Below are 14,050 nucleotides of genomic sequence, written 5' to 3'. Positions count from 1 at the left end.
AACTTAAGCTTCCCTCATCCAGGGCTACCACATATTTAAAAATGAGCTCAATCGGATCATTAGTTAAGGGTTTCCGGTGGGGCCATTTGCACTTCCGGGAACCGTTATCACTCGGCCCCCAGGGGGTCAAGCGGGTCCGGCGCTTTGCATGCCCGGGTCAAATCATCTCTAGTATCACTCCATTAAATTTCATAAAGTTCGCCCTTATAGTTCCCGAGTTGGGGGGGGGGGGGGGGTTGGCGGGAGCTATTGCATTCACTATTTTCACTAAAGAGGGGGATTAATCCCACGAACTTAATTAAACACGAGTTTAATTCAATCTTAACTTAACTATTTCATTATTTACCAATCAGTCATTCGGTAGCGTTCTAAACGGTTTCTTCATCTTATTACATATTATTCGATTTATCATCTTTATCATGGATTTTGAATTATATACCCAAATATCCCAATATCTCCACGCTACCCCGAAAGAACGACGGAAAATACCCCCCGGCCTTGCCCGAAACAAAAGAACCGCCTTCTGCCTTAGAGCGAAGAAGTATTCCCTCGTGGATGGATACCTACGCCGAGATGGGAAAATCGTTCTCCACAAGCTTAACGTCACCCCCGTGTTACGTAATTTACATAGGTCAACCTTAAGTCATCGGGGGAACTCTAACGATCTACACCAAGAAGCGCGATCGCAGTATTTCATAGAGGGAGACCTCCGTGATGTCTGTCGAAATGTCTGTTTCGAGTGCATTAAATGTATTGAAGCCCGGATGATCCTATCTGACGAGGTTCCTATGCGACATTTATCGTCCAAGACTCGCGAACGAATATGCCGGACGATTATGACGCCGGTGAAGAAAGCAAAGGGAAATCGATCGCATAAACCTCGTGTCCCTGTCTTCGTTGCCGGGAAAAACCTATCGCCACCCAAGACTGCGATAGTGCCAACGTCAACACGCACGAACCCATTACGATCGAAGGCGCTTGCACTCTTTCTTCTTGTTTATTGGATTGCCTACATTACCTTATTACCGGGAGAAAAGTACAGTCGTACCGCTTGCAACGGACCTTAGAGGATCAGCAATTGCGTGAACGAGGACGTTTGGATTCGTTCTATTATCCTTTTCACGATCCCAATGCGACGTTACTATCACGTGGGGTCATTGATTCCGACATGCACCTGCTCGCCGAAATGCTCGGGGTACATATATACGAGTACCGGACCGACCTAAGTCCCCCGAAATGGAATTACGTCGCGGGGAATAAACACGGTCAAAACGGATCGGAAGCTATTTACCTCCAGTATTGGCAGCAACATGAGGGGCCCCACAAAGGGGAAGGGCATGTCGCAATTATTACCGGAATGCATCCAAAACCTACATAGTTTTATTCAAAATCCCTTTTTACTTGAACTTTTCTTATTATTTCAAATATCTTCATCATTCTCATCTTGGTATTTAATTTCGACCATTTTGGGTCCCTATTATGCACATGCTTCGATTCGTTCGTCTCCGACAAATATTTACTGCAAATATTTGCTGGATTATAGGACGTTCGATTTTGGGCTGTGCGCATCATTCCTATTTCATATCTACTACATTCAAGTTACTTTTAAACGTGAGTAATTTTTGGTATAAACTTTCAATAATTTGTTTTGAATATTTTGTAACCTGTTCTTTTAGCCAAACTTTTCATTTAACTCATAAAAAGTCCCATTTTGTCCTATTTAGAGCCGAATTTCCCGTAAAACACATGGCCACCCAATCTCATTTCGTCTGGGCCCTTCAGTTTGAGGAGGGGGAGAACGCTACCCCCTTCTTTTGGGGCAGGAACCAGCCCACAGAACTCCCCTTGCGAATAAAGCTAATGAAAGTGGCCGCATACCTCGGCACACACCGCCACATCTCTGACATCACTATCGTCTACTTCAAGTATGGAGTAGAGTGCGAGATGACCGTACCGATGAATTCAACGGAGGCGTTGTGGCTCGCAAATCAATTGAGAGATTATGGGGGAAAACTTCCGGCCGAGCAAAATGAACTGGCCAGGGACATTGGCGAAGTCCTGTCCCTGGTTTCGATTTCTCACTTCGGGCCAAATACCGCTTTTTTTAAAACCCCTAATTGATACGTATATATCATCATGCCTGTAACTTATAACTAATAATCCGGATATCAATTCAAGTATCTATCTGCGTTTTCCGGCTATATGAGATCATAGAATTACATATTCTACAGTCTTCTCTCCTATTATCTTATTCTCCCGAATAAGGGAGTTGTACCACCTAGTATGCCTATCTTAGACCTTAGTGTAATCGCAAACCCTTTAGTCAACTTCCCCGAAATAGAAAAGATACAGGCTCCTAGAGTATAGCACTAATGAGTGGGGGGTCAAGCATCGCTTGACTCGGGGAACGACTAATATAAAAAATTTTACTCTTCAAAGTATAGCCCAACCTCCTTCAATCATAAGTTACTATAAATAGCTAGGAGGTGGAGTTACACAACCACGTGAGTAGCACCGAATACACAGGACCTGGATATAATAGTTTAATTAAAAAGTTTCGCTCACGGCCGGTCGACTGGCTCCTCTCCCTCTCCCTCACACTCACCCTCGCCCGCCTCTCGTCCTCACAGGGTGGTATCTATTATCGCACTGGTCCCCACTCTTGGTCCACGCTTGGAGGTACCTCTCCACTTGCCCCTCATGTAGTTGATCCCTCTCCCCATCAGCGGAGTGCTGGTCGTATCATTCATGTCCGTTACTCTCGAGAGATTCACGTCCTCGAACGAAGGGCCCTCGGGAACTCGCGGGGGTAAGAATATTTGCCCACTCAACACGTCGCCACTCGATGGCCCTTGGGGGTAGCTGTTGGGTCTCGGAAGTCCCCTCTCGAACTGTGGGTCGTATCGGGGTGGGGGGACCCCTCGGGCTCGAGCTGGGGGTACACAACAGTAAGAATCCTCGAATTCTTCGCCCCGTCGGCGTCGCATATTCACTCGTAACAGTCGTACCTTCCTCGAAAAGCATCGCCAATACACACACACTAATATCACAAACACCGTCACTAACAGCCACACCACCACTCCCAACTGTACGGGTCCGTTCCGCAGCATTTGCCAATGAAAGGGGGTATATCTGCGCAAAATTTCATCCGCGAAGGGTTTCGTTATCTCCGATATCGTTTCTTCATCCACCGATCCTTCGGGTAACTTGACCAAGTTCAGCCGGAGTGCTTCGACCATCTCACTCCTTGCCTGCTCCTTTAGGATCTCCGGTATCATAACCCCCGGGAGATTCTTCTCAGCTTCCTCCAATGTAGCGAACAAACTCTGAATCAACGGATGTTGTCTAATCGTGATGGTCAACCCAGTCTCGTATTGGCAGGTTCGGGGATCCGGTACCAACACCAAGGCTCCATCTGGTGTTTCAATTCTTCCGTCGCAACTGGGTCGTAGGAGGCAGCTTCGGCAACCTGCTATAGGTTCGCCCCTGTCCTTCGCTCCTCTACTGTAATTGAACAAGGTATAATCGTCGTCCCGTGACATTACCAAGTAAGTCGAATCGTCGAGATACGTAGCCGTAGGAATCTCCGGTAAGACAATCACTTCCTGCGGGCACAGCTTCAACGCATTCGTGGGCAAGTCAAAGAACAGACTCGCCAGACAAGAGGACTCACTGCTCCGGGACATCGCAAAAGGCCGAAAGCAGAGCTTCAGTCGATTACTACCACTGCAGTGGGCTGAAATCACCTCGCCCGGTATTTCCGCAAAGTTATCCCGCCTCTCAGACACCAGTAGATGAGTATTCACAAATTTGTACTGAGTCGCCGTTGATCCTCCGTTTGCAGGTTGGGGAAGGGGAGTCGCCCGGTAAACATCGTGCAGGCCCATCGTGTGATGTACGGGGATATTGATCAGAACGTTAATCCCCGTCCCAGTAATTACTGTCGACTGCACTAGCTCGAACCCGTAGTAAGTCATCAACTCCGTCCTAGGAATGGCTTCTTGCATCTTGTCCAGTTGAATTCCGTCCAAGATACTCGTCAGCACCTCCGGAGGGACGAGAGTTGCAGGGATGTATCCACGCGTCAACGAACTAAGCGCGTCGTCCAGAATATACCCGTAATTATGCACTGCCATTTTGAACGCTATCAGTTCGGTCCTGATGGTGTCGAAAGTCGCTGAATGGTTCGCAATCACAGTCGAGTATTTAAGCGCCTGACTGTAGAGGGAGTTCCATTTATACATTTTGCAGGCGCTTTTCTCCTTACGCTGGTCATCCGTCCCCCCTAGAACATGTCGTAAAAGTCCCCGGAACAGTTCGAAGTTCTCATTCGAGTCATGGGATATCATTTTCAGCTGGGTCTGTGTCTTGTTGAGAGAGTGGCCCAGAAGATGCAGTCTTTCCCCGGTCTCGAGTACGATCGTCCGGACAGCCCCGTCCAAGAACGAGGCCTCATTACCCAGTTCATCCAAGTTCGAGTCTCCGTCGCAAAGGCCAAAGAAAGAGAAGTAGTGACAGAACCCTTCCTTAAGTATCGGAGCTAACACTATGGCCGCCGCAACTCCTCCCAGCGCCGGCTTGATCCACCTCCTTTCTCTCGTAGAGCTCCCTTCGTGTTGGTCGACAAAGGTCGTTGCTCGGTTCCTCATCTCGTAGAGAACGGCCTCTATTTCACTGATTTCATACTCTACGCCTTTGAGGGCCAGGTACGTTAAGTTTACAAACGCTTCCGTCGTAAGGTTGTCCCCACAGATCTTGCCATCCCATTCTTTCCAACGGTCCGCCAACATATATTGGTGTTCCTGGAAGGCTATATCGAGAATGGTCCGGTTAATCGCAGGGACCACGGGGAATGGTACTGATACCCAAGACGTTTCCATCGCGCTCGCAATGATGATGGGAGTTTCTGCCACGAACACTGCACCTGCCGTATGGTTGATCGTAATCGCAGAGGAGGGCCACACGCCGAGGATCAGGAGGATTGCCAGTCCGACCAGCCATGAATTCACATATACATTACAATTTACAATCTAAACAACACTACCGTAAAGGACAAAACTAGGGAGTGTAAAGTCTTAAGGGTCCTATTCCTCCCCAAATCACGAACTCTATTGCATTTTGATATACCCTTTCATTTCCGTCTCTCATCGATTAGTATTGCTATCCATAATATCAATATTAGCTTTTTTTTTTCTTTTCAAATCCAAATTTTACACTACGAGCTTTGTCCCATCTTCTTTAACAACTATCTAAAGGGGGGGGTTTAAAAGAATATAACTAAAAGTGGGATTAGTCAAGATAGGGTTGGAGTTATCTCAGCTCAAATTCGTCAATCCCAAAGCGGACAGGGGGTCTTCGTCTCCGTGCTGCTCGCTCGGGAGTCCCCGCATTGTGCTCGGCATTGGTCTCCCTCGTCTCTTCGGGTTCGGGAGGGTCAGCGCCCACCGGGTCACACGCTGGCACAGGTTCCTCTTCTCTCCTAGCTTCCAGTTCCACGGCATCGTATGTCTCCACCGCCTCAGTTTCAGCAGGGGGTTCCCTTTTCTCAGGAACAGGATCGAGCCGGGCTTCATCATCCATTCGACCTCGTGGGGGTAACTGGAGAGTGGGCAACCTCACTGGTCTTGAATCACTAGGCTCTCCGATAGCCATTTCCACTTTGTCGTCCGTAATTCCAGGGTCGTCAAAGAATCCCACAGATCGAGACGGCGTCGGTCGTTTGCTCGGGGTTTCTTCGTCGGCTGGCAAGATCTCCTCGACGTATGGTTTCAGCAAATTAAAGTGCAGATATCGGACCTTCGTAAGGTTGGACATCTTAGCAACTTTGTAATTCACCTCCGAAATTTTCGCTAAAATCACGTAAGGTCCCTCCCAAGGCAAAAAGAACTTCTTCGACTTGATTTTCTCCTTTGCCCAAACCCAGACCTTATCTCCAGTCGCGTAGGGGTCCCCGTGCACTCTCTTCCGATACTGGTCTTTCTGGCGGCGCTGGTTCGTTCCCAGTAACTCCCGGGCGCTGCTGTGGGCGTCCCGAAATTGTTCGTCGAGCCATTCAACAAAACCATCCTGAGTCGGGATCTCGTCATGTGGTTTCGGGTAGAACAAGTCAATCGGGTATTGACATTCCTGCCCGTGTACCAAATTGAAGGGCGTCGCACCAGTCGTCCTGTGTATCGTCGTATTATACACAAAATTCAAATAGGGCAGCACTGTATCCCACGTCTTTGGATTGTCCGCACAATACTTCGAGATAATATCCGCGATTACTCGATTGTGCCGTTCCACCTGTCCGTTTCCTTGTGGGTGATAGGGGGAAGTTCTCGACTTATCAATTCCCAGCAACCGGCACATCTCAAGGATCAGGTTGCTCCCGAAGTTCTTCCCTTGATCTGTGTGCAGAACATTCGGGGCTCCAAATTTCAGCACCCAGTTCTCCACTATCTCCCTGGCCACCTCCGCTGAGTCCGTAGATACGAGGGGAACCGCTACCGCGAATTTCGTAAATAAATCCGTCATCACCAATATGTGCTTCGCTCGGGATTTGGCTGCCGTCGTCACGGGTCCTAGAATGTCAGCCGCCACCGTGCTGAATCTAATTCCTACTTTGAAAGGAACGAGTCCCGCAACCCTCTTCTTCCCTCCTGTGCTTCTGGCGGCGCAAGTGAGACACCATTGAATTTTCTTCTCCACATCGGTCCTCATGGTTGGCCACCAAAACCGCTGACGAATTCGGGAGAGGGTTTTCTCGACCGCAAAATGTCCTCCACTAATCTGGGATGAGTGCAGTTGCACAAGAATTTCCTTTCTCCCTGACGCTGGGACCACAGTCTGCAATATCGGGTGCAAATCGTCTTTCGGGAACCACTTTTTATAGAGTATCTCGTCCCTGATACTCAGTTCATTCCATCTCGACCAGTACGCTAAGGCTTCCGGTCCGTACTGTATCGCCTGTTCCTTCGGAATAAGGTTCGTTCCTAGCGAAGGCATGTCGCACTTGTCACCCTCCAGTTCCACCCAGTAGAACACCTGTGAGATGGCGTCGTCTTCCTTTTGCAATCTCGAAATTTCTGAAGGAGTTCGTTCCCAAGTCATGGCCTCTTCATTGGTGTCTGTCCCTTCCTCGTTTAGGGTTGCCACTGTCTCCACCTCCGGAGCTTTAACTCTTCGTAATGCTTCTTCGAGGGATACGAGCTCGGGGCACGGGCCGAAAGCTTCTTCTCGTTCGCCTGGTAGCCAGTCCGGTCCCTGCTCCAGCATTCGGGACAAACCGTCAGCGTTTCCATGTTTATTTCCAGCCCGGTGAACGACTTGAAAATCGAATTCTTGCAGTTGTTGTTGCATCCTGAACGTCATTCCGTCGGGGTCTTTCTGTTTGAACAGCCACTGGAGGCTCGAGTGGTCCGTGCGGAGAACGAACTTCACTCCCCAGATATAAGACTTGAACCACTTCACTGCCTGGACTACCGCCAACGCTTCTCGTTTTGTCGTAGAATAATTCGTCTCGGTCTTCGAGAGAACTCGGCTCGCGAACACAAGAGGTCTCTCGTCGCCGTCAATGACGTTGGACAACACCGCTCCCAAGCTCGTGTTGCTCGCGTCTGTGTCCACAATAAAACTCCCCGTATAGTCTGGAAATTCTAAGACCGGGGCCGTGATGAGCTCCCGTCGTAATCGCTCGAAGGCCGCCTGACACTGGTCGGTCCACACAAAAGGCACTTTCTTCTTAGTCAATGATGACAACGGGCTTGCTATCCCCGCAAAGTCCTTTACAAATCGCCGATAATAATTGCAAAATCCTAAGAAGGATCTCACACCCTTCACTGTAGTCGGTACCGGCCAGTTGGAAACCACCTCCACCTTCTTGGGGTCCACTTGAATTCCCTCACTCCCGATGATGTGGCTCAAGTAGATGACTTCCTTTTGGACCAATCTGCACTTCTTTGGTTTCAGTTTCAAGTTCGCTGCTCTCAATAACTGAAACGTAAACTTCAGGTGCAGGAAGTGGGCGTCCTCCGTCCGGCTGTAAACCAATACGTCGTCCAGGAAGACTAGCGCCCACTTCCATAGGTGTTCCCTGAACAGCTCGTTCATCAACCGCTGAAAGGTCGCAGGAGCATTGGATAGTCCGAACGGCATCATGACATACTCGTAAAACCCCCCATCGGGAGTCACGAAAGCTGTCTTGTGTCGATCCTCTTCCGCTACTGGCACCTGCCAATAGCCACTTGCCAGATCCAAGGAGGAGAAATACTTCTGACCATTAAGTGCATCAAAGGTCTGGTGTATCTTCGGGATCGGGAAGGCGTCTTTGACGGTCACATCGTTCAGCTTCCGGTAATCCACACAAAATCGCCAACTGCCGTCCTTCTTCGTCTGCAGGACGATTGGGGCACTGTAGGGACTTTTAGAGGGTTGAATCACACCCCTCTTCAGCATGCTCTGGACCTCTTCTCGAATGATAGGCAACTTGGCAGGGGAAGTTCGGTGTGGAGGAATCTTGATCGGACTCGTGTCGCCCGTATCAATCGTGTGGGTTACTAGGTTAGTCTGCCCCAGTTCCGCATCTGTCAGGGCGAACACGTCTCTAAACTCTATGACTAACTTCTTCAATCGTGTCCTTTCCGTTTCTGACACCTCCGGGGCTGATAGTTCGAGGATCTTTTCGACATCCTCATCCAAATGTCGTTGGGCTTGATCTTGAAATTCTGTCGGACCACTTTCCATGATGATCTGAACTTCGTGATCATCGTGGGCCGGAGCTCCATCTTCCACTGTATCACCCGGTCCGTAGGGAGGTTCCCATCCCACCTCAGGAGTGGTCAAATCCGTTGCTGAGGGGTTGAGTGGCGAAACTGCAACCGGAGCTTCACTGGTCACGGTGACTGGGCCTGTGAAATGCTTCGTCACCTTCAGAGTCTCATAGTGCAGAGGGACTATGGACCCCTCCTGCGTTCCGGTCCACAGGTTGTCGCATTGGAAGTCCAGTGAACATTCATGCTCTTTCAATGATCGAAGGCCGACGATCATGTCCGCTTTCAACTCGGGCACGACTAGGGCTTCTATCTCGTCATCGATAGAGCCCAGCTTCAGATTCGTCGTTACCCATCCTTCTACTCCCACCTGACGTCCATCAGCCGATTCCAAGGTCCCTTTGTATGACTTTAGGGTAGGGGCGTTCGCAAGACTTCGGTAGACTTCACTCCGAATAAGGTTGATCGTAGCCCCTGTATCCACTAGGACTCTCACTGGCTTGCCTCCCAGCTGTGCCTCTGCAATCAACCCAAAGGGTGCTTCTGGGACTTGGCATACACTCACAAACTCTAATGACATCTCCGTCTGGCACTGGATGCTCGAAGTCTGTTTCGCTTCTTCGGGCTCTGTAGAAGTCGTTACGTGGAATAACGACTGAACTTGTTCTATTCCATTCGGTCCGTCGGTTCGCTTCGTGATCTGAGGGGTACTCTGGGGTTTGGGATTGGATTGGGGGGTGGGGAGGGAAAAAGGGGGAGAATTGATGACTTGTTGCTTCTTAAATTCGGCCGGGACGAAACCTCCCTGGTGCATATTTACAGTCCCGGCCCCTGGTAGTTTAAATGATCCGACTTTTTCTGGGGGCATTCCTTCGCAAAATGTCCGGGTTGGCCGCAAGAGAAACAATTTCCCCGGGGTATCTGGCTTTTCATCCCATAACGGCCGCCGCCATTGTTTTGAAAGCTTGGGCGATTTTCTCCGGGATAGGGGTTGAACAACTGTCTGGGTTGCTGTTGGGCCTCCGGTCGGGGTAGGTTCTCTGGGTGGGGAGCGGGGATAATAGAGTTAACGAACCTACCCATCATTGCGGTCATGTTCTGCATCTGGGTCAGGAGGTCGCTCTGTACACTCACCAGTTGGTCGATTCTGGGGTCCGCAGTGGGTGCTGACCGTCCCTGGTTCCCCCCTGCCTGGGTGTCACGGCCATTAGACCCATTTCCACCACGGCTGCTATTGGCTCCTTGCTCTGGAACAGTCTCCGCCACCCTCGCCAAGTGAAGTTTCCTCCGATTCCTGGCCCTGGATGACTTGTTCACGAGTTCCAACGCCTGAGCTCGGGCTATTGCCTGCGCCAAGGTTCCCAAGTCCTCTCGCAACAATAGATCTTGCAAATCCACATCGAACAATCCGTCAATAAATTGCTCGCGGTTCATATCGTCTCTTGCCGGAGCGGCAATGTTTGCGTTCGCTACATCGCCCAAGGACCGAACTCGTCGTGAAAATTCCCTAAGCCCTTCTTTTTCACCTTGCATCAAGTTCTTGAACTCAGCTCGTGCTCCCGCCTGAGTTTGGAAAGGCATCATTCGATGGTCGAGTTCTCCCAGCATTCGACCCAGGGTTGGCTCGTCGAAACCCTCAACCTCTTCTCGGAAATGCGCCGGCATACTGGTGAATTCATCCAGTGCCCAGCCCGTCAGGCAAGTGGGTAGGACCATCCTCGCTTGTTCGTCGTCCCATCGATTCGCGTCCGCAACCCACGCGAAATGTTTCCTCCAGTCCGCCCAGTTCTGATAACTAGTGGAAGGAAACCGATCCGGTCTTATAGTTCCGAATCCAAACACACCCTGTTGCCGGTCGAGGGCGTTCGCTGCTGCCACTGCAGCCTCCGCCATGAGCTGTCTTTCTTCGTCATTCATGGCTGTCGTTTGTCACTCGTTCGTTCGTTATCGTCAGAATCGCACACAAATCTTCTTGGCAACTACAATCCAGAATAGAGCCCACCCAGGAGCGCCACTGTAAACGTGTGGAATTCACAATATCTCTAGGCCGACCTTTCACTCTACTTCGTGTCGCCGCTATATGTTTCCCTTTTACACTGGGTCGGTGGGGCAACCAAGTACCAGTGCTGTTCACAATCCCAAAAGGGTTAATTTGGTGGATAGCCGGTCTGTATCGTATTATGTTGCTCGCCCCCTTTTGTGGTGCTCTTCCGGCTGTACCTCTCTCGTCAATCGATAATCGCTCGCAACAACACTTTTCGATAATAAGAATGAATTAAGAGATAAATATAATCCAACTACAGAATGGCCTATAATTGGCCCAGATAAAAATTATTCGTTCAATTAAGGAGAAGGGTTTGCGATTATTATTAATTAACTAACTGCCTCTAACAGTTATCAGCACTTCACTAATATCAACTTCCAGAGGTGCCTCTCTGAGTTTCACTTTCTTCTTGAAAGTACTTAGAAAAATTACCCTACCCGATAAATTAACAACTTTCGCGAAGTTGTTCCTTTAAGGTTTTTCGTAACTTTTTCTAACCAACTTGATTAGTCTCTCCTAATTTTTGTTCTGTTTTTGTCGCAAAGGTCGACCGGAACGTTCGTACCTTAAGTCTATTTACCCTTAGTTTTAGTTAGAGATGCCATCCCCTTATAAGTCTTAGCATTTACCTTTATGCCTCCTACGCAACGTTCCAGTTCATAAACTCGGCATGATCACATTAATTTAAATGCCAGGTTCCAAATGCCAATCAAAGCTATGCAAAACAAATAGCAAATGCAACTTCAACTCAATCCAAGCTATATTTACATATCAAAATTACCAAGGACTTTATTTAACGTTCCCGTAACTTTTCCCGTCTCCCACACTTAGGGTAAATTCACAAAGGACTTAATTTCCTAATTATCATAATCCAAAAATTCCCATGCATAACCTATTCAAATTTCAACCTAATCGACCTTCAGGTTAAGCCATTTCCCCAACTAGTGTCCAATTGAGCCAAAAAACACATCTCCCAGAAGCCAATGGAATATCCAGTACATTTCTAATATTTATGTTAATTAATTCCCTATTCCCTCTGTCATATTGCCAAATTAATATGTGACTACTTTTCTGTGCCATTGACGCATTTCTATTAATAGTTCATTCGCCAAGTCAAAATTTAACCCAATGTTTATTTAACTAACTCGTATTAAATCCAACAATATACCACTATACATTAAGCCAAGATATTCCATCGAATTCCAGGAAATGCCTAACTAATTTCCTATGCACGCAAATTGTCACCCAATATCAATTACATATCTCTATTAACTCCCCTGATTACGAGACATATGATTTGGGCTACTTTCCGGTGCTAATTTTAGGGGTTTCGGGGCTAAAATTCCAAAAGGTCAAGTAAAGGTCAACCCGGGGTCACCCGGGGTCAAGTCTCCCATAATCGGTTCGAGGTCACATGGGGTCGTACCTACCAAGTTTCATCCATATCCGACAAATACTTCTCAAGTTATCCCACTTTTAAGGTTCATTATCACTTTTCCCGGGAAAGGTCAATTAGCACCAGAAAGGTCAACCGGGAGCTGAGACCTATAGGGGTCCTTTTTACCGGGGTGGGTTATACTACACATATAAGCCATGAAATCGATATGCCCTCGCGCATTATTTTTCGCAAATAGCCCATTAACACCTAAAAGGGGTGATATTCCCAAGTGCTAATAGCCCGTGCCATTGTCACCCAGTAGGGTCATCATCCTAATATACGATAGACCATGTCACTATCTACCATTCCTCCAAGTTTCAGCTCCCTAGGGTCATTGGGGGTCGAGAAGTAGCCTCCGGGAGTCATGTGGGGGTTTGTTTGTTTAGGGCATAAATCGGGCCGGGGTGACCTTGGAGATCTGGAATTCCAAACTTAAGCTTCCCTCATCCAGGGCTACCACATATTTAAAAATGAGCTCAATCGGATCATTAGTTAAGGGTTTCCGGTGGGGCCATTTGCACTTCCGGGAACCGTTATCACTCGGCCCCCAGGGGGTCAAGCGGGTCCGGCGCTTTGCATGCCCGGGTCAAATCATCTCTAGTATCACTCCATTAAATTTCATAAAGTTCGCCCTTATAGTTCCCGAGTTGGGGGGGGGGGGGGTTGGCGGGAGCTATTGCATTCACTATTTTCACTAAAGAGGGGGATTAATCCCACGAGCTTAATTAAACACGAGTTTAATTCAATCTTAACTTAACTATTTCATTATTTACCAATCAGTCATTCGGTAGCGTTCTAAACGGTTTCTTCATCTTATTACATATTATTCGATTTATCATCTTTATCATGGATTTTGAATTATATACCCAAATATCCCAATATCTCCACGCTACCCCGAAAGAACGACGGAAAATACCCCCCGGCCTTGCCCGAAACAAAAGAACCGCCTTCTGCCTTAGAGCGAAGAAGTATTCCCTCGTGGATGGATACCTACGCCGAGATGGGAAAATCGTTCTCCACAAGCTTAACGTCACCCCCGTGTTACGTAATTTACATAGGTCAACCTTAAGTCATCGGGGGAACTCTAACGATCTACACCAAGAAGCGCGATCGCAGTATTTCATAGAGGGAGACCTCCGTGATGTCTGTCGAAATGTCTGTTTCGAGTGCATTAAATGTATTGAAGCCCGGATGATCCTATCTGACGAGGTTCCTATGCGACATTTATCGTCCAAGACTCGCGAACGAATATGCCGGACGTTTATGACGCCGGTGAAGAAAGCAAAGGGAAATCGATCGCATAAACCTCGTGTCCCTGTCTTCGTTGCCGGGAAAAACCTATCGCCACCCAAGACTGCGATAGTGCCAACGTCAACACGCACGAACCCATTACGATCGAAGGCGCTTGCACTCTTTCTTCTTGTTTATTGGATTGCCTACATTACCTTATTACCGGGAGAAAAGTACAGTCGTACCGCTTGCAACGGACCTTAGAGGATCAGCAATTGCGTGAACGAGGACGTTTGGATTCGTTCTATTATCCTTTTCACGATCCCAATGCGACGTTACTATCACGTGGGGTCATTGATTCCGACATGCACCTGCTCGCCGAAATGCTCGGGGTACATATATACGAGTACCGGACCGACCTAAGTCCCCCGAAATGGAATTACGTCGCGGGGAATAAACACGGTCAAAACGGATCGGAAGCTATTTACCTCCAGTATTGGCAGCAACATGAGGGGCCCCACAAAGGGGAAGGGCATGTCGCAATTATTACCGGAATGCATCCAAAACCTACATAGTTTTATTCAAAAT

Source organism: Symsagittifera roscoffensis, chromosome 5 (genome assembly GCF_963678635.1).
Source record: "Symsagittifera roscoffensis chromosome 5, txSymRosc1.1, whole genome shotgun sequence".
Classification (NCBI taxonomy): domain Eukaryota; kingdom Metazoa; phylum Xenacoelomorpha; order Acoela; family Convolutidae; genus Symsagittifera; species Symsagittifera roscoffensis.
This window is presented reverse-complemented; position numbering follows the sequence as displayed.